Raw genomic sequence first — 26,813 nt, 5'->3', positions numbered from 1 at the left:
GTCACGATGTCATAGGCCCATGTCTATATCAGTTGGAAATCTCTATTACAAATGACTAATAACTTCAACTCACAACACTATCAACAACAACAAAAAAGAAATATACTGGCCTATAGCTTGGGTTGGAGCAATCTCTCAGCTTTCCCTCCTCCTCTAGGCTGGCTCCATTCTTGAGCTGCTTCCCTCTTAGTAGCCAGCTGGTTGCAAAAGCTCAAAGATTCACATTATTACTTCCAACACCAGTGGAAGCCAAGATCTCCTCTAGTACCTTTACCCCCAAGATTTGGATTCATATTTTCTCTCTGCTCAAGAATTGAGGCAGGTGCCTACCTCTGAATCAATTTCTAGAATGAGTTGTTCTGCCCCTTTAGCTAGTTGTAGAGCCCACAGATAAAGAAGAATGCAGTCTACTTTGTCTATAGGGAGGATAGGTTCTTTTCAACAGCAAATCATCTATCTCCTTTTCTAGATAAGGTTCTTGAAATAGAAAACATGACACTTGGCTTTTTTTATTCATTTATGTCATTCAATAATTTCTAAGGCATCCCTACCATGTTCCAGGTATATTGGAATTTTAAAATCTAAAACATAGTCTCTGTATCCAAATAACTGAAAGACCATTCATTCAATGCATACCTACTTGTTAGATGTATTATACAGTCAGACCGTGTGCCAGGCATTGGAAATAATGGCAGTTAACATGCATTCTCTGCCCTCATAGACACCAAACCAAAACTGATAAATAAACAGCCAATTATGCTCCAGTGAACAAAGTATTATGATTAAGCCAGGTACAGAATAGTTTGGGAGCACAGAGGAAGTTGCCTGATCCAGCTTACTGCAGGGGTGGTGGAGTGGGGCCAGAAAGACTTCCTAGAAGAGGTACCACCTGTACTAAATCGTGAAAGATTTGAGATAAACCCCAAAGTATTTCCTTCAGTGTCTCGCATGAGATAGGCTTTCAAGAAATGATCAATGATTGAATGCATTAATATAAAAAAAAATCCAAGCCCTTCCAAAATGAGGAAGGACAGCAGAATTAATTAAGCCCTAATCACAATTATCCACCCCAATGGAGGGGAGAGCCATTGCTTGAAAAATCTACAATTTACTCACTTTGGGTTTGAAATGCATCCTGATCCTTGTGCATTTTAATGTTTTGCCTAAGCTAATATTAAAGGAGTTTGCATTTCATGCCCTCAGTTGCAGTTGGTAAGAATCAGCCAGAAGTAACTTGAATGGAAAGAAAAAAAAATAAATCTTGGACAGAAAGTGACATGAGTAATAGCAGAAATGAATAAACTATTTGGGATTAGCTGAAAGTTAGCCATATGCAGGGGAAAAAACCTCTCCCAAACAAAATGAATTGGCTGTTACTGCTTCAACTCTAACATCAGGATAATAATAAATAACTTTTTATACGATTGTAAGAATTAGAGATTAATAAATGCAAAGACTTAGCTCTGTCCTGGCAGAAATGTCATACACATGGCTGCAATTGTTCCTGTTGTTTTATTTGATGATGTTGCTGCAGTTCTGAAAATGTGTCGCCTTCTCTCTTCTCTTTATGCCTTTACAAACCATGATGTTCCTTCACCCAGAGCTCCTGTGATCACCATGATAGCTATTCATCCTTCGAATGTCCACTTCCCCCTTGACTGAGACATCCTTTAATGCAATTATATAAATTCCAAACTTATTAGACTATAGGGAGTAGAGGAGGAAACTTCAGGAGGTGGGACCTAATTGGAGAAAGTAGGTCATTGGGGGATATGCCTTGGATGTTTCCACTCATCCCACTACAACCCCCCACTTCCTGGCTGCTATGTTAGACCCCAAAGCAACTGGGCCAACCCATGGACTGAAACTTTGAGCCAAAATATAGGAGCCAAATTTCCTCCTGTAAGTTGCTTTATCTCAGGTGTTTTGTCACAGTAATGGAAAACTGACTAACACATCCTATTTCTTCATTTTACTAATAGGAAACTAGGGTCCAGGAAAACAAAATGACATGACCAGTGTCACACAGCACAAGTGGTAGCTATGCCCACTCTTTGATTTATTTGATCAAAAGTGATCTATTAGCATCATGTGTCTGCAACCCTCTTTAGACTGCTAAAGACTTGAACAGGGGCAGTTTAAAGAGCTGTGAGCTGAGTTTTATAGCAAGGCAGAAGCCCTGCTGTCCAATGCCTGATGGAGGAGTGACTCTAATGGGTGCGTGAGAGTCAAGTTCACTGGCTCTCACCATGAGAACCTACCGTCCTAGGCCAAGTATTACAGCACAATTCCCCATATTTATAGAATATCTTTCCCTCAATAGGTTTGATTGCTATTTGCATAATGTCAGACTTTCCCTCAGGGCAGTTCCTCAGACCATTCTTGACAGGAATGGAGAAAGATTAAAATAAAGAAATTGAAAGCCTTGCCTAATCAAGTTGCTACATTTAGTCCTGAAAGGAACTGGCATGATGATCTCGGTATTCTGAAGCCAACACTCTAGTTTCTTCTATCTCTGTTCCTCCCCGCAGCCTCCTCTTTATTCTGTTGCCCTAACCCTGCATTACATGCATGCTTTCCAGACTCTGCCATTCTCCTTGACTCTTCTCAGCTTGCCAAAGTCCTATTCATATTTCAAGACCTAATTCAAAACGCTACTACTCTGTTAAACTTCACCCCAGCCATGAACTTGGCAGCTTCCCTGACACTGAGTTCATACTTGATCATATCTTGCCTAAAATCTTAGAGCTTTAGTTCACATTTGAGTCTTTGCCTCCTAAGTGGTTTTTAGGTGCAAGGTCTTGTCTATTCCCTTTTGCATTCCCTTTAAAGCAGTGCCTTAGAATTTAGTAGAGCTCAAACAGGGCCTTTGAACTGGAAAGATGAAATGAAATTCTCAGTCTGTCACTGTCTATTCATTACCTCTCTGAATTTCAGCTACTTCAAGGGTAAAATGGGGACAACCATGCATAGCCTATAGGGTTGTCAAGACGGCTAAATGAGATGACATGGGTTAGTGCTTTGCAAAGTGTTGGAACACATTCAACAGTCAATGACCGATAACCTGCAGTGTTAGGATCATAGCCATCTAGTACCCTGACCTACATAGATGCACACAACATATCACGTGCTCTATATGATCAACACCCTGCAAAACTTAACCATTTTTCTTGGTTCTCTTTCTGAACTTGGGTTCTTGGATCCAGAGTCCTGGACCTAGAAGTAATTTAAGCATAGGCAGAGCTTTTATTAGGGACTTATACTCAAGTCAGAAGGGAGGCAGCACCTGTGGAACAGGAATCCTAGGCTGACTCAAGCAAAGGCCAAGAACATAGCATTCATGGCATCGATGGGGATAGCTGGACTTGATTTTTTTTTTTTTAATGCCATCACATGTTGTCGTGGGACTTTAGCTGCATTTGTGTTCTTCATCATGCTTCTCCTTGTGACACGTGTCTCATGACCATCTTAAGTCTCCATCTAGGGGTGTGCATGTTACTATGCTAAGAAGGTAAAGGTAATTGTGGGTTACTTTGGTGATCATCCTCCACATGCATTTGTCCCTTACCACCTGACCCTTTCCCTTATCACCTGAAAAGTCTATACTATTATTTTCAGAATTGTGCAGACCCTGCTTTGTTTGGCTTCTAGCTCAGACGGCTGGGCTCACTTCCCCAGCCTCCCGTTTTGGCATGCTATCTCACTTCCATAGCTTTGAAGACAGGTGCACTTTTAACTCCCAATTTTCTACTCTGACTGCTAACCCCATCAGACTGAGGCTGGCTTTACTGTCTTATTTTTCCTGAAAGGTGTTTCTCCCTTAGTCCTAAGGGATCCCTTTTCTCATGACCCTGACTGTGTCAGTTCTAGCACTGCCATTTAAGCACCCAATGCACTTTCTTCCTTCTTTTCCATAAATGCCACCTCCTTCAAGAAGTAGCTCCTGATCACAGCTGTCAAAATGAACCAGTTACTCCAGTGACATTTTGTCTTCTATTTTAGCATTTTTTTTATTCTACTTAACTAATCAACAGTTAACTAGTTATCCACCAAGATTAATCTTTGCACCTTCAGTGTTTGTTTGCAGCTCATGATCAACTCTCAGTAAAAGATTGATAAGTGAATGGTCTTCAGTTTTAAGAAAAAAAAAAACACAACACTTCACAAAATAAATTCTAATTAATTTTTTTTTCATAACACATGGAATTTTTTTTCACTCTCTAAGCTTCGTGATTAAAAGAAAATTCATACACACTTTTCCCCTATGTCTCTTCTTGGTATACCATTCTTATTGCATGTCTATATATGGATGTAAAAGGGCCGTCACACCCCTCTGTTTGGAAATCAGAGACCCAAAACTTCCAACAGAGAAGTGCTCCTACATCCACAGATAAGAAGAATAAGCCTCTGGAGTTTTGAAGCAGTTGTCTCATAGTTCAAGCTTGAAACTGTAAGGGAAGGAAGCTCACATTTGTGGAAATACTACAGGTACCATTGACTCTGCCATGGAAATATTTTGCTGCATACCTTCCAGATGTCAGGCCTAGAGCAGGCATTTTCATGTACATGATCTGATTTAATCTTCACCATAATCCTGTGGGGCAGTTTGATGCTATTTTCCAGACAGGAAATAGAAGGCGGAAAGTTCATAGGGCAATTAAATGGCTAGACCAGTATTTGAATCCACAGCCAGCTGTCTCCAAAGTCTATGTCCTTTCTCTCTAAACATTTTTACTTCTGATGCCGGGAAATCCCATTTTCTGTACAATACCCCCTTCTCAGATAGCACTGGACAGATGTGGCCACGTTACACACACAGTTAGTTATTCGCAGCTGCAGCCGCCCTTACCTGCCATACATCAAAAGCAGAGGCCAGTCCCTGAATCATAGGCATCCATTTTTCACTTATAATTGAGAATTACCTTTCATGTTTTTCCCCACCATAGAAAACTGTTCTATATTTATTTCATTGTTATTATCATTTTCATCATCCTAACGATTATTCAGTATATACCAAGTGTCTCTGATGAAACATGCAGGAGATGAAAAATCTTTGGGTGGGTTGGCGTGTTTCAAATTGTTAGTGTATTATTCATTAGTGTATTAATATTGCATGGACTGTATTTTTATATGCAATTTAAAGAACAGGTAGCATAAAATGGGAATGAGACAATATTATCAGATCAATCAGAAGCTTGAGCTTTCACTCAGAGCTTTTAAATGATCATTCCGATCTGTTGGGCGAGAGACTGTGTTGTCAGAAATGTGATGCATCGGCACTGGGATATTTTCAGGACGAGAAAAGGCATCTCAGCCTAGTAAGGGTGGGACGATTAAAGTAAATGCTTTCTTTGCATTATGCCAAGTCCTGGGAATTAGGTCAGGCCCAGGGTTCTAGCAGGAGGCTGTCTCAGGCCTGGGTACCACAGGAGGGAGGGTGGATATTAAGGTTGCCCTGAGGACTGTACTGTGGCACTCCCAAATCTCTGCTTGGTAGAGAGCTGAAAGCACTCGTGCATTTTTATGTAAATTACCCTCTTTGTGGAACTGAAATAAGAATTGAATTGTGTGATTATTCAGATCTGGGAGATCTGGGGAGTAAAGCTCAGGCAATCCTTCAACCATTTTCCTGCAATCCCCAGGGAAAGGGCCCCTGGCCCAGGCACTATGTTATTTAAAGTCTCAACACTTTTCAAGGTAAGCATGCTAGGATCCTCTTAACTTCTGTAGATGAGGAAAGTAAGGCCAACAGCAGCTGAGGCATATCTTTTGTTCTCATTCTTTCTTCTTCCTACTAAAATCCACTTGGGGGAAATCTCCACTATCAGACGCCCCCAGGCCGTTTTTATCAAAGGATCGACCATCCCTGAGCCTATCTCCAGAGGCTGCTGAGGTAGAAGCTCAGGATTCAAAGTCAGAAGTGTTGAGTCCCAGCTGAGAGGCCTCAGACAAGTCATGATCCCTTCTTCTGAGCTAATGATTGGTGTATAAAATGAGAAGACTTGACTTTCAAGAGTCACCAGCTCAAAGGCCTAGGGGAACAGAATGGCAATGAGAATCAGAAGATCAGGATGTATGTTAAATTCATAAGGGGTTTGAAAATACTTAGGAATAATGGCAGCCAAACAAAAGCCAGCAGGACAGCTTTTATTATTAGAGTATGTCAGCTCTAACTGGAAGGCCACCATGGATCCTTTTAGAATGAGTTTGACATGTGCCATCTGATCATCAACTGAGCTTATAAAAGTTAGTGCAACATCCATAAACAGAATAGACTTTCAGAAAACCTATCCTGGCTCCCTCTCTTGAGGGTATATCTGAACCTAATATCTAGCTTAATACTTGTTTTTAAAAGATGAATGTGAATGCAGTTATTTCAACAGTGGAAAGAGGCTTATAGGTCATTTAATGTAAACTTCCCATTTTATAAGAAACAGGACTGAGAGCTCAGAAGATGGAAATTGCCAAGCTTGCATCTCCTAGATCTTCCTCATCTGAGACTCCAGGACCCTACTAGAGTCTTCCAGTTGGCCTGGCGTCTGCTGGGTGGGCTATGACAGCAGCCCGCCACTTGCCTCCTCTCCCAACTCTGGGTCCACCAGGCCCATGAATGCCGGGACATTTCTGGCACAGGTGCCAGGAAGTAGGAAATGGCTTCCATTTGAGCCCAGTAAATATTCCCCGAGATCTGAAAGAGAGAGAGAGAGAGAGAAAGGCTGCAACAACCCTCCTGTGTAATTATTGCTGGCTGTAAAATAATTTATCATTTTATCACTATCACTGATGTCAGGAAAGAAGGTCTCTTAGGTACTGTACTTCCTGAGACCAGAACCACATATCTGTATCATAGGCAGTGAAATGATGTCTGCAGCAATCATCCATTATCCCATTGTCCTAACCAACCAGCTCTCAGTGTTCATTGGTTCATCCTTTTATTTATTTATTTATATAGTACTGGGAACTGAACCCAGGGATGCTCCACCACTGAACTATGTATCCAGTCCTCTTTATTTTTTATTCTTTTATTTTGAGACAGGGTCTTAATAAGTTGCTTGGGGCTTCATTAAGTTGCTGAGGCTGGCCTTGAACTTACAATCCTGCTGCCTCAGCCCCCTGAACTACTGAGATTACAGGTGTGTACCACTGTACCTGGTTGGTTCATTCTTTTATTATCTATTTACTTATTTACGAAATGTTATTTACAAAATGCACTTTCTTCAGGCCAGGCTTCGTGGTAAGCTGTGAAGAATCGAAGTTTAAGAAAAGAGCCCTTGTTAGCATCTAAGGAAACAAACTTCATATTTACTGAGTATCTACCCAATGCCTGGCTCAGTATCAACTAATGCTCATTGAATTCTAACGTAGGCGTTCTTAGATATCTTACAGATAGGAATCTGAAGCTCATAAAACCCCTTGCCCAGTATCACCTAGGAAGCAAATGATCTAAGCTAAGTTCACCTAGACCTGTTTTCTGTGTCTCCTATATAATACCACAGATGTGCAAAGAAATCATTACAAAATGGAAATGCTCAGCATCTTTTTAATATTTATTTTTTAGTATTAGTTGAGCCCAATACCTTTATTTTATTTATTTATTTTTCTGTGGTGCTAAGGATCAAACCCAGGGCCTCGAACGTGCTAGGCAAGCATTCTAGCACTGAGCCACAACCCCAGTGTTTCAACATTTTAATTACAAGGGAGAGTAGGGGTGGGATGATTAAAAGGAGCAATCTGCCTTACCAATTCTTTCTCCCTGGCTACCCACCTACCTCCCATTCTGGCTACCAATTCCAGGAAGCCAAGAACAGCTAAGGAACACCATGTTAATTGAGCAGGGTCTCTTTGCCACTTGGAAAACTGTTTATTTATTTCTCAGACTGTTCCTAATATGTTGCAAAGACTGTCATTCCATTACCTCACCTCCCATGTAAAGGATGATGAGAAAAATAAACAATAACAGCTTCTCGGTATTAAGCAATTTCTTTGTTCCAGGCACGATACTTGCCAAACTTTACCTCTGAACATCACAATAACTTTATGTTTATAGCCCCATTTCAGAGATGAGGAAAACAGCCTTCCTTGGGATCTCCATGAATACCAGGGAGTGAGCCTCCAGGCCTGGATTCCAACCAATCCCAGTGTGTCTGACTCCAGCTGGCACCCCCTCCTCTCTATGTTCTACCGTCTCTTAAGCAATAACCGCAGTTGTCATTTATTCAGTGTCAACCTTGGGTCAGATGCTACAGGTGTTTTGTTGTTGTTTTTCCTAATCTTCCCAATCAACCAGAGAAGGGAACATTAAGTTTCTCTACTTAAAAATGAGTCTAATTAAGGCTTAGATTGGTTAAACTACAGAGATAGCAAGCCACACTCCAAAGGAAGATCTGCTCATCTCCAAAGATTCAACAGTTCAAAGTGTAGTCCTGCATCTTGACCTTGACCTGCCCTCCTGTTTTAGAGAACAAAGGCACCCTCCCCAAGCCAGACTCAGGCACCTTCTACTGTGCACTGCCATCCATTCCAGTCCTTCAGCAGACACAAGTTAATCGATTATCTGCTCACATCAGGAGCTTTTCTGTGAATATGCTCAAGTCTATCTAAGCCCTCGCCCTTCCACCCTTCAAGTTAGCAGCCTTCTTCCACCTCTCTTCCAGCTAGAGCTCGCTGACACTTCCCTCCGTCTTCTCGTTTCACCCCTGATTTCTACATTCCCTGTAATCCAGTTTCTGCTGCTACAGAGTGCAGGGGGTGCTTTCTCAGAAGCCCTCAGTGCCCTACTACTTATTATCTATGGTGGCCTCTGGCCTCGCCTGTGTTAGCTCTACTGTCATTGCCTTGAGCCCTTCCCACCTCCCTCAAATCTTCTCTTCATGGGCTTGCTCATGGGACCTGGTTTTATCCTAGTTTACCTCTAACCCAATCAAAGATTCTTAAGCCAGTGGAGAATTTCAATGGCTACAGAGGAAACTCCTATCCAGACCAGAGATCCCTTTCATGGCTTCCCCACAGGTAGTCAACTAGCCACTTCTAGAACCCTTCCTGGACTGGGGAGCCCATTCCCTTGTGTCTATTGTAACTTACTCATTGTTTCTCAGTGGTTCTCTTTTTTGTATTTTCATTATTTAGTGATTTATGATTACAAAAAAATTATATGCATTCTAATTAAAATGAATAAGTAAAAAAATCTAATATTTATTCCCACCCCACTCCTTTTACAATACTTTCCATACCCACAAAAATATGCATCTGCACACAAATATGTGCTGGTTGTTTTACCATCAAAATTAAAATATAGACATTTATCTTTGCTTTTCTCATTTAGCAGTAACTTCTTGCAAGAGTGCTCCAAGTTGAAATTTATAAAAAGATATAAAACTAACTCTTATAACATAATAGCTGCATGATATTCCATAATATCAATGTACTACTATTTATTCATGATTCCCATGTTAGTGGACATCCAGATTGTATCCAGGTGTCTTTGGTTGATGTTTTGTGCTATTTGCTGCAATAAACTTTATTATAAATAAATCCTTACACATCATATTTTAAGTGTAGGATGGACCTAACATCTGGAGCCAAATGATATATGTAATATCAATTAAAAATATTTTCAGGTAACTTTCCAAAACTGTTATTACTTCACACTCCCACCAGGAGTATATTGGACCCTTGCCTATTGCTCTGCATATTTCCAGTAAGTACTTATCAGGAAAGGCATCTTTCATTGGCCATTTATATGGTCTTTTCTATGAATTGCCTGCACATAGCCTCCACCAGTTTTTTTTTTAAATCATTATTAATTTGATTGACTTTCTCCTGCCAATTTGTGAAAGCACTTTATATGCAGGCATGTTAACCTTGAACCCTGTAATTTTATTTATACATGTTACAAATACTTTTCAGACTATCATTTGTTTTTGTTGTTCTTGTTCCTATTTTGTTTGGGGATAGTGGACTTTGTTAATAATATCTCTATATGCACAAATCTTACACATTCAAATATATTAATATTTTCCCTTTAGACTTTTGAATCTCTTATATTTCTTAGGAAATTTCCCCTAGCTTATAAGGCTTACGAATATTCTAATTTTCTTCCTTTTTTTCATTTAAATCCTCAATGAATTTAGAAGTTATTCTTGTATGTTTGTATGTGGTGTGAGGAAGGAGATTTTATGTTCATATTGCTTGCTTGGTTTGAACCTGAAGTCTTCTCCCTGTCTTCTTTATCTGTGTGTTGACTCTGCCCTCATTGCTACACAGCTCAAGTTCAAGGCTTGCAGGGTCTCAGTGTTGGCCCCAGATTTCTCAACCCACCCTATATAGGCTAAATCCTAAGTCTTTGACTGGATTCCAAAGAATCTCACTGGGGAAGACTTATGATATTTTATTTTAATTGTGATAGGATTTATTTTTCTATCTCCTGTTCTACATTTTCAGCTCTTTTAATGGTGAGATTTCCCTCTGAAGTTTAGCAAACCCAAATAGCACACATTTGTCGGGTTACATTCCCATCACCACACCTCACATGTCAGTATCCTGGCCCCCTGTGATCACAACAGCCTCCCCTCTGCTGTCTGGAGCCAGTACATGTCGGAAAGTGTTTTGTCCCATTTGTCTGGAGATGGGCACATGGGAAAGTGTCACTCAATTAAGCCCTTTTGGGTTTCCTTGGAGCACTTGCCAAAATCATAATTGTGTATTAATTTGCAATTCAAGTGGGTTTTCATAATTGCTGCTGGGGGGATGGGATCAAGAGCCCATGTGTCACTTGTATCTGAAGGAGAAAGGGGATGCTGTTGAGTCGTCTCCAGGAAAGGGTCAAGGTCAGAGCCTCCAAGAAATCCCTCATCTTATTAGCCCTCGAAGGCCTGATGGCTGTCACGGCCCCTTATTTGGGTTTGCCTTGTGTTCCTGCCTGTCAGCTCTAGAAATTGGGATTTTATTTTTATGCTGAAGGAAAAAAAAGAATGTACATATACCAACACAGACAGGATAGAAGCAACCGTTTAATCTGCTTCATCTTTGTCTTCCTCTAATTCAGTTCAGTCAGTCTTTGGTTGAGTGAGTGTTATGACTTGTGAGTTCTCTGTCCTATTAGCTAATTACCATTTTATCACCTGTAAAATGGGAACGGTGATTCACCAACTCCGTGGTGAATCTGGGCTCTGTTGAAATGAGTCACATGAAATTCTTCTCACAGTATCTGAGGTAGAGGGTTCAATAAATGATAGTTGCTATCATTATTTTCATTAATTTCATTGTTATTATGATTAGATGGTGTCAGACACTGTGTGAGACTTTGAAATGAAGGGATAAATAACAAAATGTCTAAAAAAAGAGAGAAGGAAGACTATCTAAGTGGGAATAGGTATTTTTGTGAAGGAAATGAGTATGAAATGGGACTTATTAGCAGAACAGTAAAAATGAGGAAGAGGAACAAGTTTGGGATGATTATGCCTCTGGCACGCACATCAGGGTGATGGACATGGAGACCAGAGAGTGAGAATTGGAAACAAGAGCAAGGAAACCCAGAAACAGGAAAACTCCAAGTTCCATGTACTCTCTCAACATGGACTAACCAAGCACCATTTAGGACTTCTCCTGGCTGCTGGTGACACAGAATGTGAGTCAGCAGAGGCCAAGTCTCTGGTGCACCAGAACCATGGACCAAAATGACAGACCACAGCGAACGTAGCCTGCTTCCAAGTTCAGAAGGGTCCCCAAATGGAAAGTGCAGGCTGTGGCTCTAGGGAGCTTCTCCCCCACTCCATGCCCATCTCTTTGAGCATCCTAGATCCCTTTCTACAAATGAAGTGCTTGGAGGTCCTGGTTCCACAGTTGCCTCCATGTTCTACTCCTCTGTGATACTCTCTCTGGATGCATTTCACAAGAGGAGTAGGAGAATGACTATCTGTAAGAAGAATCAGTGCTCATTGAATTTATTCAACAAATACTGGATGCCAAGCATGGTTCTGGAAGTGAGGCAGATGAAGTTAAAAAAAAAAAAAAAAAAAAGCAGAGTGCCTGCTCTCTCACAAAGCTCACCCTCTGGGGAGGAGGGCAGTATTCAATATTAACAGGTAGTACCCCCTGAGAAGTAAGAACAAAAAAATGAAATCAGCAAAGAGGTATTGGTAAGAGACATACCAGACAGAATGGTAGGAAAGGCCAGAATTAAAAACAATATTTAAAGGATAAAGGAGAAGTAAGGAAGAGAGGGAAGAGTCTAGGAGTTCCTCTTTTTCTTTTTTTTTTGAATTTAAATTTATTTTAATTCACATGTAAATTATACATAATAATGGAATTCAGTGTGATGTTTGAATACATACATATGATATGCTCTAATCAAATCCAACTTCCCTTTGTCCCCCACCCCACCCCACCCAATCCCTTCCCAACCTCTAGTAATCACTATTCTTCATCTGGGTTAACTTTTCTGGCTGAGAATAAGCCTGTGCCATTCTACTCATTCATGGCTGGGAGAATCCATGTAATCTGCTTCTCCCCCATGTTGTGGCCCCTCAGCTCTTCAACTTCCAACACCTCTGTGTCTTTGTCTGACAATCAAGAAAAAATAATTTATTCCTGCTAATAAGGCTCTGGGCCAGAATGTTCTGCAGCTCTTCAAAGATCTCAGCACAGGCCTCTCTCCCCAATGTGTGGTACTTCACAATTTACAAACTCTTATACTTGCCTCCTATCTTTTGACCCCCATGAGAGCCCTCACATGGCATCTGGTCCAGCCCCTGCTATTGCAGATTATAAAGAAACCCCAGAGGAAAAGACATGTACCCAAGAACCCTCCAGTGACTGGTCGTCCGAAGGCCCAGACCTCATGCCCCCTGTTCACTGCTCTTTCCCTCACTGTCAATCAATTTCTTGTCAGTCTTAAAAGATGCAGGGAAGAATGGATGGGAAGTGTTTGGCTTTCTCTTTCCAAGGTCAGCAAACAGAATCTAAAGAGCCAAATAAACTCATCCCACGTTATACAGCTAGATCTGTCCTGCAGTTCTGTACTTCCGTGCTGTTTCTCCATTCACTGGTCTCTCCCTCCCTCTCTCTCTCTCTCTCTCTCAGCTTGGTGTGATAGAAGGAGTACAAGCCAATATGTCAGATTTGAATCCTGACTTTGTCCATTTACTAACTGTTCTGCCTCAGTAGGCCTTGATGTCATACGCTGTAAAATGGCCTTACAAGAGGACAGATTAGACATTGATATGGCAAAAATACCCACACAGTCACTCATTACTATATATATATTACTTGTATATTTTATATATATATATATATATATATATATATTACTTGTTTGTGCTAAGTGTGATGTGAGTGGAATAGTCTTCCTCTACCGTGTAGCTACCCACCTAGAGCATATGACCATGGAGGTTGCTGTGTCCAGAAAGGAAAGAATTGAAGGGTTATACTGGGGCTTCTATAGCTGAGCCTGGAGGAGGTATAGCTTTGACCCACACCCTGTTCACTGGAATCTATTCAGGAGCCCCCCACCTAGCCTAACTGCAAGGAGGATCAGAACACATCTCTCCTGGACCTGGGAAGAAGCAATGTATGAAGAACGCAGCAGTGTGCTTACCACACTTTGTCACGGAGGAAACATGCCAATTAAACAAGAGCAGGTGGGCAGAGCATCTTACACAGGTATCAATAAGTGGCAGCTGCTCAATAAAACACAGCTGTTCTATCACCTCATCACCACCAGCCAAGTCAGTGCTGGGCCAGAACATGGCTGGGTTGGCAATAAGCCCTCAGAGCCACCTCCCCTCTCTGTGCCTCCATTGCATCATGAGAAGAGAAAGGACTAGAAAAATAGTTGCCACGCTTCTTTCAGCTCACTAAAGATCTTGTTGCTTAAGTGATTATCCTTAATAGCCAATAATTTTAAATTTTAAAATTTTAAATCCTCATTTTGGTAATGACTCTAGGTTTCCTTTACAGAACTTAAAAGAGTCCCCAAATTGCCTGAAGAAGGCTCCCCAGGAAACCAACAATCCTTCCCCCAATCCTGCCACGCCATAGCTGGGCAGCTGGTGGCCATAGGATGAGCTCCAAGAGTCTCCAATACTAAGAATGCTTGTGGTCCATCATGAGCAGAGAATTTTATTTTTGGAGAGGGGAAGGGTTGAGCATGATAATTCCTTTCTCCCTTCCCCCTCTGTTATCTATTTTACATATTGGTCTTCTGGGTTGGATGTTGCTTATAGAAATACTTCTGCTTATAGGAAAAACCTTCGGCGATACTTCTTAGAATCCTGACCTGAACTTCTGTTTTTTAGAACCAGCTCCCTCATGTTGGCTTCACACCATGTCTGTGAACTACAGAGGCTGAGTCTGTCTCCACCTCCCTCCTAGGAAACATCCCCAGGCTCCCCTAGCAAAGTGAGGCAATCCCATTTTATTTATTTAGTATTTATTTAACGTTTACATGGATCCTGCCTCTTAGCCCTGCAAGTACTTTGTCAATCTTAGTTTCACTCCCCAGACTCAGATCAAGTTTTCCTTTCTCAGCCACCATGATGTCACAGCATTCTCAGGCTGACAGCCAGTCATGACCTCCTCATGAACACAGCCTCCCTTGCCCAAGACTGGCTTTAGCAGCAAAGACCAGATGGATGTACTCAGCCCCATAGACTGGACATACAATGCAAGAAAGCTCAAAATCTACACTCCAGTGACTTTACCAGAAAAATTTCTTTCTGATTAATTGTGCAATTTATCATGAACCCTTGCCAATCAGTAGAAGCAGGTAACTTACAATATTAAAAAAATAATAATAAAGTGACATTTTATGTATTAAGTTCTTACCCAGTGCCAAGTATTGTTCTAAAGTTTCTTATGTGAACTCACTTGTTTAGTCTTCCCAACATTTCTAAAAAGTGGGTACATTTATTACTACCTTATTAAGATAAGAAAAATAGCTCAGAGAGAGACATCATATTGTGCCCAAAGTCACTTATTGCTAAATGACTGAGATACATAGTCTCTTTATGGAACCCCCACTCCTAATATATCATTCATTTCACCCATGGTAGTCTGATTCTTTTTAATGATTGCAGAAAAGTCAACCATAGTTACATGGGAAACTGAGATGGGTATTTAATAGGCACAAGGGCAGCTGAAGGGTAGAAGTGATCCCACCCCTGGCCAAGATCAAGGTTTGGGCAGATCCACAATATTTCAATCTCTTTTTTTATTTCTTTATTTCTTTTTTTTTCATAACATTCCTTATTAGACATATAGAGCACTATTTTTCATATCTCTGTACATACAGTATGTCCATGCCAACGTATGCCAATAATCCCAGCACCACACACACACACACACACAAAAGCAAATTTCAATCTCTTAATGCAGGAAGAGTTCAAATAGAAATGTTCTGGAGAGTGACATGGAGGACTCTGCCTCTTTCCTCTTTGGCCCATATACCCTTAATGGCCTGCAGACAGCCACATCATGTCTAGGTCTTCATGACTTTCGGGAAAATTACAGAATGGGCAGACTAGCTCACTAATGCCAGTGCTGCCCTTTGAGTGCCTGGTGAGCAAAACAAAAGGCCAGCATCTCCCTCCAGGCTGACTGGCCCTCATCTGCCCACAGACCAAGTAGAGAGAACAATTCAGATGTTCAAAAATGGCCAAGTTAATAAAGAGAACAACTTCTGCTAACATTGGCAGAGCGGCTTACTACTCACAGGACACTTTCAATTTCATTCCATTTAACATCGCAATGCTCCTGGGAAGTTATTTTCAGATTTATTTTGCCAATGAGAAAACAGGTTTAGAAATAATTCAGTTTCACAGGTCCAGAATGAGATCCTTGTCTGACCAAGTAACTAAATCCTAAATATTTATACATTCATATATCCAATCCACAAATACCACCTTTGTTCATATTATGTGCCAAACACTGTGGATACAGAGTCAGACTTAACCCTCCCCACAAGGAGCATACACAGAAAATGGTACTCTAGCCCAAAGGTGGAAGTTTCTGGAAATAGATAATAGGGCGCACTAGAAAGAATCTTGATTTGGCCACTGGAAAGGCCTGAACCCTGTCCTCACTCTTCTTATGAGACATGAGTCAAGTTGCTTCCTTTCCTGAGTCTCATTTCCTTATCCATTATGGAGCAAATTTGCCTGTGTTTGAATCTGTGCAACCTGCTGCAGCTTCCTCATCTCTAAATACAGATTCTGGTATCAATTATTTTATAGAGTTTTGGTGAGAATTTAGTGAGATTTGGTTCGTTAGTGGCTGATATTGATTAAATTGGTTACTAAATTTGTTACTAAATAATTGAATTATTACATGTACAGTGGTTTGGACAGTGCCTAGCACACAGTATTCATAACATTAATGTCAGCTCTTGTTGTCATAATATTATCACTATTATAAAACTGGAGCTTGGGCTGGAAAAATCTCAGTGCTCCCTACACAAATATATTTGTGCTCCCTGCCTCAGACATGGCTTTGAAAGGCAATACTGGCTTCTGAGCCAATGCCTAGTGTAAGGATAAAGTGTCTGAAATGTGTGAGAGCCAAAACAGGCCCCTGAGTTCTCCTCTCCCTTGTCACTTGTTTCCTATTCATGAGTCTCTCTTCTCCAAGGCTGATGTTCTTGAGACATACATACATAGGCTGTGCCTTCCATCATTCATCCCCAAACCAAGTATAAGAGTCAAGAAGACACATTCAAGAACTCTGTCCAGTGAACTAACGAATGGATGAACCCACGGGACTGAAGAAGACCGAGTGTCCCAATGAGCTGAACATGCAAGGAGAGATTTCAGTGACATCTATTTTCTCTGTCCTGGTAACATGCTAATGAGCTGGAGAGCTCTGACTAAATTGCGATTTCCCAAAATGAGTTAATTAATAAACTGATTTTGGGATGATTAACAGGGGGGGCACAGTTAACATGATTTTAATGGGAAAGCGTCAGTGAAGCACAAACTCATTAGCGCAAAACTATTTCCTGCCCCAGCAGGCTTGTCACATACTACTTTTTATGAAGGAAGCTGGAAAAGCCACACTGATAAAGATTGGGTTGTGAGCAGCCAGAGTCCCTAAAGGCAGCACATGCTTTCAGAAGCTCCCCAACGGTATATCTGATAGCACCCTTTATATGTGAGTTCTCCGTTGACTTCTCATCAGTTTCTGTAAATTGTCTGATACTAATAAGCATGCTTGATACTTAAGCTTAATTGAGTTCCATGTTACTGTTGTCAAAGAATAGGAACAGAGAGTGTGTATAAACTAGCTCCTATTGGTTCCCAAACATTAAGAAATAGTCATTGTAGTGATAAGTGCTATTATAATACATAATATTTATAATACACTTTGCAATGTGTAGAATGGAATTATATTATTTCAACTTTGAACACTTTCATTAGAACCATTGCTGAAAATTAACTACTTCCTTTCTCTGAGTACCTGCTCTGGACATTACCATGTTAGGCACCTTATCTGTGGATGACCTCATCAATTCCACTTTGAGATTAGGAAACTGAGGTTCCGAGGAATAAAGAAAATTCCTATGTATAAAAATAGTTCATGAAACTCAAGTTGCACATATTGTATTACTACAGTCTTCTGGGTATCCTTAAGAGATGGATCAGGAAGGTGTTATTACCTCCATTTTTCTGGTGAGGATGTGTAAGCCTGAGGATGCCATGATGTTTCCAGTATCCAAGAGTCAACCAGTTAGTGGGATGGTCATATGAATCATGATGAAGAGGATGATAATAAAATGGGAATCTTGGCCAGTCTTCATAATCTAAATCTTGTATTTTTGTTATTACACTCTACTTGCTGATATGCACACTATGCAAATTAAATGTACAAAGCAAGAGGATGCTACTATCCCCTTTTGAGGGAATAAGATCATGATGACTAGAGAGTAATTGAAGATTCTGTGTTAAAATTGAGTATAATAAAAATTCTGTGCATCAGACAGAAGATCAGTTTATCATTTAAAAAAGCTATTTATGCTCTATGAAGGTACCAAGGCAATAGACTTCTGAGTTGATTTGGAGCTGTTAATGATGATATAATAGAGTGATGCCTCACTTGGATGCTTGGGATCTGGCAGTTGTAACAGGGGAGAAGCAAATCTCTGTGGAGTGGGACCCAAGTGGAATCTGAAGACCTCTTAGCAGATGACTGGCTTTTCTTTAAAGAAGATCTGTGTTGTATCTAGAATGCTAAGACTAGAAGAGACCTTCAAGACTCTCCAGAACAAATTCCCTAACATTTGTTTCAAAGAAAAGAAAAACTGTTACCTAGAAAGGTAGGTTACCATATTCCTGGCTGCACCAGGACTTAACTGCTGGCCCTGCAATAGAACTGAGGGACCTGGGCATCTCTTCTGGTCTCAGCATGAATGGATCCTTTCAATAAAGTATAAAAGAAATGAGGAAAAATACCTCTCGTGTAACCCTCACTGTGAGCTGAGCACTTCTTGGTACTTTTTAATTAATTAAATTATTTCAATACTGAGTAGATGGTATCTTCCATATTTTGCATGGAATAAAAGCCCAAGTAGTCATATGTGCACTGGGCTTCATAGCCTGTTTTTAAAAATGCTAATTCTTTTACTTTTATGACCTCAGTTTCCTCACCTGAAAATGGGTTGATAATACAATCCTCACAGAAGGTACCTAATGTAGTTGTTAGCACAGTGTAGGTCATCACTGAGAGATGGGCAGTTTTTAATTACCAGTGCTGAGTTTCATGGTGCCTTAAAAACTAATGTAATATCATAATTCCATTTTATACATAACGAAGGAATTCAAATCATTAGTTATTAGAAGCTACAGCAGGAATTCAAATCTTGACCTGCCTGTTTCTAAAATCTGTAACTTTCCATAATATCACATGCCATCAGAAGTTCTGAGTTCTATATAGTAAACTGCATCTGTACCACCAGAAATTAACTTTCTAGTTCCAGAGGAGGGTTGCGTGTAGGTCTTTTGCTCTTAAGAAAAGGGCTCTGTACCAAGAGCACAGCTTTGCCAATGCCTCTTGCCCTCCCAAGGCACTTAGAGGAGGAGAAAGAGAAACCTTAGCTGGAAAAGGGTGTCACAAGTCCCCTTCCCACCCCTCAAGGGAAGTACTGCTCACTCTTCCAAGAGAGAAGTGGCTGTAAAAACATCATGACAGTCTGCAGATCCATCTTGTCAGGAAGGAAATGTCATTTATGAAACCCAATTCCACTGTGACTGCTGGAACTCAGATCTGGTGCATATCTTGTGGCTCAGGCTGCCTAGGAAAGATGTCCATACATCCTGTCTACTCATGGGTACTCTGGGTATGCTTTCGTTTTTAGTAAATGTGTTCACACATCAGGACTGAATGGTGCAGGTATCAATTAAACCATCAACGCTATTAAAATATGAAGCAACAAGCAATGTATCACATTTCAAAACGAAATTTGCCTAAATTCAAAGGCTACAATATAATCACATCAGCATAGAATCTTAGGTGTGTAGGCTCCAACTAGTGAATAATTGGTAACCACACAAATGAATCATCATTGCAAACTGTTGTTTGTTTAGGGATGGGGAGACAGGCAGAAAAGGGAGCTCATCCAGGGAATCCAACCAGGACATAACTCTGCATAGTTTGGGAAGGCACAGCAATAAACCAACTGAGGCCACTGTGCTCAAGGTGGCTTAGAGAAAGCATTGCACAGCTGCAGATAATACTAGTTAAAGGGGGAGAGTAACAAGGATCAGAAAAGAGGCATAGGTAAAGTGTCTATGCATGCAGAAAAACATGGTCAACCATATATTGCTATTATATACAGATAGCAGTACAGGGAGGAACAAGATACCATTTTGTTGGATGTTTATCATGGGCCAAGCTCCAAACTGAGAAATTTACGTATGCATCTCTTATTTTATCCTAACCATAATCTGGTAAAGTAACTACTAGTATCAGCCCTATCTTACAAAACCAAAGACTGAGGCTCAGAGTAGTTAAGTAATTCACCCATGTTTTCAAAGTCAAACCATTAGTTCCAACATAGATTCCTGAGAGCCCAAATTTATAATATATTAATAGTGATATGTGACCAAGAGATCATCTCTAGGTCCTTTGTCCTGTAACATCAATAAGTAATTGAATCAAAATCCCACTCTAAGTTCTATGGAAAGCCCAACATTCTCAGCAAGATTTTGAAAATTCAATTGTCTCTAGTCCCACTTTTGTCCCTCAAGAAGTTTTTCCAGGAGCTACCTTGCACCTGGATTATTGCTATCTGTGGAAATGCTTGTTTCTGGGTCTTTCAACAAGCAGCAAACCAATTTCCAGAATCATCTTGGGCCCGTTGTGGCCTGTGGTAGGGAGAAGGAAATGCACCTGCCATAATAAAAGTTCCCTTCAAGTTCTGTATAATTCTGTGATCCAGTGAGGTAATTGTGTAACTATTCATAGAGGCAATTTCAACATTCCATCTAGAAAAGGGATGCCTAAATGTGTGAACAGCATCAGAAGGCAGCCATTCAACCCTTCCTTTGGTAGTTGGAAGATTGGATGAAAGCTGCACTTCCCCTTTTCCACCAAATCCCTTCGATGGCCAAAACTGATCTCTCTAGAGGTCTAAAGGATTAGCTGAAGGCAGTGACTGCAAGCTTAGTTTTTTTTTTAATTTTTATTTTTTTGTGTGTGTGTGCTTTAATGTTCTGTAGTCAAATAAAAATATACTTCAACCAACACTGAGGCCATCACCTCACCAGCACAAAGATTGTGTCTTCCCCTCCGTTTCCTCATTTGGTCCTTTTGCAAGTTACTAGAATTACAAAAAAAAAAAAAAAAAAAAAAAAAAAAAAACCACTATAAATTCTATGTGTCTGGTTTATAAAAACGGAGCAAAAAGTATCTCAGTAATTGTTACCTAAAAACAAAACATCTCTGAAAAAAATACAACACAGGTTTAACTTCTGCAGTATTCTTTCTCATATAAGAGAAACACTAGCAAAATAGGCTTCTTAAAAATTTCTCAAAACACCAGTAAAATAGGCTTCTTAAAAATTAAATAGTGAACCAACCAAATTATATACATGGTTACAAGAGAAGAGAATGAGAAAAACATCCCGTTCTTAGTCTCCCAGGTAGGGAGTGGGGCAAGTGGCGACCTGGACCACATGCTTCTGATGCTTCCATGGGGCCGAAGGGAGATTTAGAAGGACAAGCAAATGCAGAGCAGGTCCCCAGGAAAGGCTAGCACTGTGGTCTTTCCGAGGAGGAGTAGGGACTGTTTTATTGATTGCTGGCTCACAGCTTCTCCTGGCCCCACACCCTTGCTCTCCTCCACTGGAGGAGGCACAGGGGGAGCTAAACCCAGAGAATGGACTCTGTGGCCCCTCAAAGTCCGAGAGTGTTGGTCCTCATCTTTTAGGTCTTCAACAGACCCTGGTGGTCTGACAACATGGCAGAACCCTCCACACTTCCCTGTAGATGTCCATATTTTCCAAAGGACCTGAGGGAAAGCGCAGGGCTGCAGTATCTATGTCTGGTACCACTTGGCAGCCCTGGGACTGCCTTGGGTTACTGTTAGCAGTCAGGACTTTGTGCTTCTGCTTGGCCCCTGTCTTTACACCCAAAGTCTGAGGAGCTCTTCTCTTTGCTGGATTTTCCTGTTGATGTCCCCAAGTTTCCTGAAGATGTCGGCAGCCCCCTGTGGGGGTCCACATCCTCCTTCATCTCCTCCTTCATTTCCTCTTCACGGACCAGTTTTCCTTCTCAGACTTCCTGAATGATCTCTTCTGGAAGGACAAAGTTCCTCTCTGGATTCGGGAATGGAAGAATCTCAGATTCATGCAGTGCCTTCCTGTTGTACATGGTGCTCCGATGGTCCCAGATGACCTTGGATGGGGCTTACCTCCCAATATTCTGGCTGAATTTGTCCGGGATACAAATCATGAGGAAGCAGTGGTTTACCTGCACGGGCTTGTGACCCAACATGGTGTGGAAGAGGCACACCTCCGCCTCAGGGCTCCACACCACCTGTGTCCTCCACCAAGCTAGTGGCCACCTCCCCAGGCTCCTTTTCACCAGGGGCACCCCCACTGACCACCTCAGGCTTCCCTGTGGCCACCCGGAGCCAGGACCCAGTGCAAGCAGGCACAGCCTGAAAGCTAAAATCTTTGTTGAGATTTTCTTTATTAACCTTAAAACATGGTGCAAATTTTAACAACAAAGAATGTTTTTATATAAAAATAGCACTTTAATTACTTACCAGTTAACTTATTTATATTTTCCCAACTAGGGATTGGGGAGTAAGAGGGATGAATGCCAGGAAGTATGTTTAGAGCTTGACAAATACTGTTTCATATAATTTTCACACACATACACAGAGAGAGAGAGAGAGAGAGAGAGAGAGAGAGAGAGAGAGAGAGAGAGAGAGAGAGAGAACGGGAGTGTGAATGCAGGAGAATGGTATAATTATCCCTATGCATTTGGATTGGTGAGAATAAGGTGTGCCACCCTAGGAAGGGGAGAAGAAGGATTCTAAGTCCAGGTTGTTTCACCCCAAAGTCTGCTCTCCTGAATAGGATGGCCCCTCTGTTGACTTTATATGGTTTGTTTAGCCTCATCTATTTGCATGCCCTTATTGAAAGAAATGTCTATATCCGGTTTAATAAAGTCACAGTGAGGATTGCACTTAGGAAAAAGATGGCCTGAGAGCTCCACTTGCTGTCACAGCTCAGGACCCCACAGCATCTACAAGATCCTGACATCAGATAAAGAGGCCTCTCAAATCTGTCCCCAGAGTTACTCTATCAGGAGCCCCCATGCACCTGGACTAACACAGCCTATAGAAACACCCGTCTCTACTTCCGATGCTAACCGCCAGCTCAATTACCCAAGGCATCTCGGGTACAATTAGCCTGAGCTGTGGTGCAGTAAAATGCACCTGATAAAATAAAAAGGATTTGCACAAAACACCCCCACTCAGATAGTATGAATCTCAGCAAGTTGTCTTAAATCCACATGTGAAAATAGCTCAGGCAGTCTGGCTAAGACTCAAAATGAAGCAATCCCTCTGTGTTACAAGATAGATGTCTTTCTTCTCATGCCTGATCTCATCCCTTTCTGGACATATGAGGATCACTTTTCAAACTAATGAGAAATTTTCAAAACTAAAAAAGGATAGAGTTTTAGAGAAGTAGTCACTTATGTTTACCTTCAAGGTTGAAGCCAGTAGCAGTATGTTGGGGAATTTCCAGAAAATCCCAATGACACCCTACCCCTCATCACACACCCTTTGGTGTGGGAACATCAGAGTCAGACAGGACTGGGTTCAAAATCCAGCTTAGCCACTTTTGCACTGTGTGGTCTCTATGAATTATTAAACATCAATATAATAATTTTCCTCTCCTTCTATGAAGGACAATGCTTTCCCAAGCAAGATGAGTGAGAGTATGGGCATAGAGCTCCTGGCCCAAGTTCAAGTTCCAATTCACATCTTCTTTTCTCACACCTCCATGCCTTTGCACAGACTGCTTGCCTACGATTCCTTTCCTCACTTTATACCTAGGAAAGCCTCCTTGATTTTCAAAAGTGACTTATTCAAGGAAGCCTCTTAAGGCTCTCCCTGCCACCCTCAGTCACAGAAATTATATTCCACACTATTCTATGCTCTATAGACATTAGCAGGACCAGCAGGTTCACTAGCTCATCCTGAGTTATGTGGCCTGGTGAAACAGAGCAAATTCATGGCACAATGGCTGGCAGGAAAGATGCTGACTGGTATAATGCCTGTGCCATTAAGCTGTGGATCCATTAACACTACAAATAGAGATTGGTACCAACAATGGGTAGGCCCTGTAGAAGATGTGAAAATGGAGCATTCAAAAAAAAAAATCTCAGCTCCAAAAGAACCCATCACCTAACAGTGGAAATACATGCACAAAGCAACTAGAAAATTCAGGTAGAAAGCTAACCACACCCTAAGTGCAGCCCACGTAAAATATGGTAGAATTTGAAAGAGAAAAGGAAATGAACATGCATTCAGCATCCAGTTTGTCCCAGACACTGTATAAGGTAGGTTCATAAATGCCAACCAGCTTGAGAGGAAAATGTCATTGTCCCCATTTTCAGATGACGAATCTGAGACTGAAAGTGAGTTAAGCTACATACCCGAGGATGTAAGACAAGTAAGTGGTGGAATTAAGATAAAAACCCATGGTGACTTCATGCTGTTCCCTTTTACTCCCCAAACTCCAATTTTCGTGTACTCATGATAACCTGGGAGCAATCTCTGCAAATCTAAATGACATTATTTCCTTGATATTTGAAAGGACAGCAATCCTTTCATCCCCAGCATTTAGACACAGCATGCAACAGCCTGTCATTAATGTGCTGATACCCTGCATTAGAGCTCCAGGTCAATACCAGCTCATTTTGTCATAATAAATGAATGTTCAAGTCAATGTGGACAAAACTCCCATTGCCTGGCTCTCGGTGCCTGCATTAAGGCAGAGCTGATCACTTCCTCTAAGGCTGAACGCAACCCCCCAGTGCATGTATGTAACTGTTAGGTAGTTAATTGCCTTCCACTTCCAAAGAGCCAGGCCTTCAGAGATCACCACCCACTCCCCTTGCAACAATTCTTCAGTATTTCATCTTTCTTGACAGCCAGCCAATCCATCACAGGGTCTCTTTCATAATTTGTATTGATTTGCATTTATCCTCAGTAGAACCCATTTGCAGATCATCACTCGAATTCTTGGTCATTTTTAATGACCAGGAAAACTGTCGTTTGGAGTTGACACAACTTCAAAGCACCCATGTGAAACTCAAAAGAGTGTTCATCTCACTCACCTTGAAGGATTCAGGAGCAGTCCAGTATCAGTGGTTTTAACTAATTCAGCCACAAAGGCAATTGGAACTTGTCTCTCACTCTGCAAGTCTGAGCCACTTGACCTGTGGTACTAGATCCAGGGCAGTCCTACAGAGATGAAAAGCACCGGTCACCTACTGGCAGGCTGAGGCCTCATCTGGCTCACAGAGAGGATGAGCTTGGACCATGTGGTATTTTTAATTAGAACTAGTTGGCAAGATTAAAAATTTTGTAAAATGTCACACACGAATCAGATTTTCCACATTCCTTGGGACCAAACTGCCTGTCAGAAACAGACCCACATGTCCACCTGATGATTATCAGCTGAGGATGGGTCCCCCTAATTCCAAGTGTATTTTATCCACATTTTAACACTTCCATAATAAGTACCATGTGACATTTGAACGTATGGCCTCCAATTTAACTATAAAAGATTGATGTTCAAGCCTTGATTCCCCTGGCAACACGCTGTGTGGATTTGGGCAAGACACTTACACTCCAAGCGAGCTTCTGTTTATCATTTGTAAAAATTAGGAAGTGATTCTATATATGCTTCTGTAACTTGGGCAAGACACTCTGCTAGATACAAAGAATACAAAGATAAATTAGATATAGTAATTTCTTATACTTTAGGGAAAATGCACAGAACTAATATATTTCAAAATCATGTCAGTGTCCAAGCATGCAGGAAGGTGCAGAGTTCCAGGGTCCCATAGGGAAACAAGGGGAGACTGCCTAATAAGTGATGTCTGAACTAGGACCACAAGCAGGAGAATGCGTGTGCAAGGCATGTCCAGAGAGCTAGCCAAGGTCCAGGCCTGACTTGATTCTAGAGGATAAGAGCCAGAATATCTGAAAACCTTTGAGCAATTAGTCTAAAGATCTTAGGATTTAGTCTCTAGGATTTAGTCTCCAGGCCTGACTTGATTCTAGAGGATAAGAGCCAGAATATCTGAAAACCTTTGAGCAATTAGTCTAAAGATCTTAGGATTTAGTCTCTAGGAAATAGGGAGCCACTGAAGACTTTAGAGAAGATGTAAGAGAGAAAACAAAAGGAATGTATTAAGAAAATCAATGTGGAGAACATGGGGCACAAGAACTCTTCCTCTCTGCATGAACTTCTTGGGTTTGGTCCAAGAAAGTTATCCAAGTGAAGAGTTATAATTCACACTCAGAATGGAAACCTCCAGCTACCTGTTATTTCCAGCCTGTTGCAGATCTGATAGAAAGCAGGTGGAGGGACTGTGGGAAAAGATCTTCCAGGGCAGAGAGGCATTTGAGTTACAACAATCTTCAGAGATCCAGAACATGGTCTCTTGTGTGCCAACTGGTCATAAAACACCAGGATCATAGAAGTGGCAGCTGTCATTCAATTCATAAAAGACCAGGTGTCGAATTTCTAGTATCGATCTTATTTTTTCTTTTCCTCCCCAGAAGTATAGAGGACACATTGGTGAACAGGAAAATTAAAAATAGGACTTACATTACAAACCTGAGTAGGCATGTTTGACATGACCCCTAGCAAGTAAACAAATAAGAAAAGATAAAACCAATGAAGCAAGATGTAAAGAAAATGAAATCGGGTACTATTATAGAGAATGGCTAGGGAAGACAGCATTTGAGAAGGTGCTGAAAGGAAGCCTTTTAAAGGTGGGGGGTCAATGTGAATTCATATCTGAAAGATGGGATAACTCAGTTTTGGAAAGAACAATGAGGATCCTGCAATCTACTAGACCTGACCAAGGACACTGGGGAGAAAAGAGTCCAGAACAATAGAGCTGGTGTTTTTAATCTCTGTGACTTCCAATACAAAAGGACACAGAACGGTGCCACAGGGAAGAATTTCATAGCCATGCACATAGACCTGAAGAGGGAGAGGAGATCTCCTCTACTGATTCTCCAAGGTATTCATGAAAACTTCTGTGCCCTGTATAATGAAAGAATGATGGAC

The 26,813-nt window shown here is 41.1% G+C and overlaps 1 pseudogene; it reads right to left on the bottom strand.

Moving 5' to 3' along the window:
* Positions 1 to 21,419: 21,419 nt before the first annotated feature.
* On the bottom strand, positions 21,420 to 22,891 carry LOC113181692 (MRG/MORF4L-binding protein pseudogene; annotated as a pseudogene).
* Between the last annotated feature and the right edge of the window lie 3,922 nt (positions 22,892 to 26,813).

Source organism: Urocitellus parryii, chromosome 4 (assembly GCF_045843805.1).
Source record: "Urocitellus parryii isolate mUroPar1 chromosome 4, mUroPar1.hap1, whole genome shotgun sequence".
Lineage (NCBI taxonomy): Eukaryota > Metazoa > Chordata > Mammalia > Rodentia > Sciuridae > Urocitellus > Urocitellus parryii.
The sequence above is the reverse complement of the archived record's forward strand: the minus strand, read 5'-3'. Positions and strand labels throughout refer to the sequence as shown.